Source organism: Schistocerca nitens, chromosome 1, assembly GCF_023898315.1.
Source record: "Schistocerca nitens isolate TAMUIC-IGC-003100 chromosome 1, iqSchNite1.1, whole genome shotgun sequence".
NCBI lineage: Eukaryota > Metazoa > Arthropoda > Insecta > Orthoptera > Acrididae > Schistocerca > Schistocerca nitens.
In genome coordinates, this window is record NC_064614.1 from 1,030,235,077 (window position 1) to 1,030,237,757 (window position 2,681).

At 47.9% G+C, this 2,681-nt stretch overlaps 1 pseudogene; it reads left to right on the forward strand.

The window, feature by feature from the left end:
* Positions 1-237: 237 nt before the first annotated feature.
* LOC126210182 (5S ribosomal RNA) lies at positions 238-355 on the forward strand (annotated as a pseudogene).
* The last annotated feature ends 2,326 nt before the right edge of the window (positions 356-2,681 follow it).

Below are 2,681 nucleotides of genomic sequence, written 5' to 3' on the forward strand. Positions count from 1 at the left end.
AAGAATCGTTATAGAATCCCTACAATCTGCCAGGAAACTATCTTGTGATAAAAAAGATAAACTTCTATCTAAAACTCACGATGCAAGCAGCAGCACAACTTTCTCGTAGTGCTGTCAAAAAAGTATGGGCAACATTAAGTAGAAGTCAAGATTTTATAGACGAAGTGCAAATTTTTTATTGTGAATTCATACACAGCGTTATATCTTCTATATTTTCTTCATTTAGTGTACTTATTTGCCAACGGCGTTGCCGCAGTGGTAACACCGGTTTCCGTCAGATCACCGAAGTTAAGCGCTGTCGGGCTAGGCTAGCACTTGGATGGGTGACCATCCGGTCTGCCGAGCGCTGTTGGCAAGCGGGGTGCACTCAGCCTTTGTGAGGCAAACTGAGAAGCAGCTTGATTGAGAAGTAGCGGCTCCGGTCTCGGAAACTGACCTACTGCAAGGAGAGCGGTGCGCTGACCACATGCCCCTCCATATCCGCAGCCAGTGACGCCTTTGGGCTGAGGATGACACGGCAGCCAGTCGGTACCTTTGGGCGTTCATTGACTGTGCGGTTGGTTATAATTAAACTTTCACTATTTAACACGCAATCACAAGCAAACTAATTACCGTAAGAGTACCAGACGTGGCAGCATTACTGTCAAAGACATGGGGTAGAGAAATAATGCAGAATCAGTTCAACTGAAATGCTTTTAACGTGCTGCTACACCTCATCATACCATTACATATTGGTACCATTACTGCCAGAAAAGGGGCTCAGTATGGCGCCGTCAGTGTCCAGAAGTCTGAAAGTGCAGGATTGCATTCTGCACAGCAGAACGAAGCATGTCCACAGGTATTCTGACTACCTCTCTTGATACGCTGCGCTTCAGATCAGCACATATGTGAATGTTCACCTGGTAAATCCTGTCCTACAGGCGGACCCAGAACCAGGAATCAGAGAGAGTGAGATCGGATGATCGTGCCGGTCAAGCGTTTGGAAACAATCTGCTGATTATTCGATCATTTCCAAATGTGTTTCGGAGAAGCAGGCGGACTTCACGAGCATTGTGCTGTAGGGGCCCATCTTGCATGGAAACTATTGAATTCATTGCGTCTCTCTCCTGTAGGGTGGCATAACATGTTGGCTAAGCATATCACCATCACACTACACGTCTTTGGTCCTTGAGCGCCAACTTGTTCAAAGGAGAATAGGCCAGTAATGAATGTAGCCGTGAGTCCACACCATACAGTGGCACTTTCAGCATAGAGAGGAACTTCATGCACAGTGATTGGTGGTAAAAATCTCCACACTCGGCAGTTCTTTGTGTTCACCTGATATGTCAGAGATAATGAGCTTTTTTGTCCACAGGATAGTCCATGGCCAGTCTGGTAGCGAACGCCGCGGGTTTCGAATCCGCACCTGACGGCACGGACCTCGATTACCACAAGAGGTCTCTGCAGCCATCGTGCCATAAGCCGTGGCTGCGCGCGCTCCTGGGCCGCGTGTGTGACACTATGACACTATGTGTGACACTATGACTCACGAAGAGTGACCACGGCATCTGGTGGCCACAGTTGGAACTAGACGGTGGCGCTGTGGAGCACATGGCGAGCCAATGGCGACGTACCCTATCATGTATTTAAGTGCTTAACTCTCACTCAGCGAGGCAGTCCGATATACGCGTGAGTCTCTCGATATCTCGCTTACAGACATCGTGTTTACTTTGTTGATTTCCGTGTACTAGTGGACGTTGCTGGTTTGGTGAGGTTTTCGCTTGTGACCCGGTTGCTTCTTGCGTGTTGTTGTTCTTGGTGTCTTGCTCGATCGTCTGTCGATGTGCGTGTCCATCCTTTCCGTTCTTCCGTGTTGTTTGTTCGCGTGCCGCTGCCGTTCGGTCCCGCCGCGCTTTCGCTCACAGCCACCCCGCTATCGTTCCGGTTGCGGTTACAACAGCCAACCCTCGTGAGTTTGTCCTTGTGAGAAAGTGGAGAGCAGAGTTAGCACTTCTTTGTGTGTCCTGTCATGCAAGCTGCTGAACGATATGAATCTTGTACGGATACCATTTAAGAATGGTTAGAAGTACCTTCCGTACAGTGGACCACGGGATTTTCAACTCTCGTGACACAGCACGCGCACTGCCTGACAATCGGGAATTGCGCGCAGTGTAGGCTGCCGTATCAATAGCGATTTAATCAACCACCTGTGGGGCAGTCCTCCAGTCGATCAGTAGATGCGAGCTTCTTCATCATACTCCGCACAGCAGGTGGAGAAAGAGGAACCTTCAATAAACCTTTCAACCTGCGATATTCTCGAAGTGCAGATGCAGCATTACTGTTTTTTTGATAATAGAGCATCACCAATAATTCCCTGCTCCTTCTGTCTAAGCTCATGTACACACTCAACAAGTGCACTGTAACTGGCCATATGTGTGACACTATGACTCACGAAGAGTGACCACGGCATCTGGTGGCCATAGTTGGAACTGGACGGTGGCGCTGTGACGCATGAAAATCATGCACCCCATACTCTGGATATTAATGCTACCAAGTTTCGGTACTAGTACGTTAATTATTTCCGTGTTATAACATGTTAAATAGGGGAAAGTTAATTATAACCCGGTATATTAATTACTCTTTTAATTGTCTACTCGAGTATCATCAATTGGCTTTGCGATTTTCTGCGAGCATGAGCACAC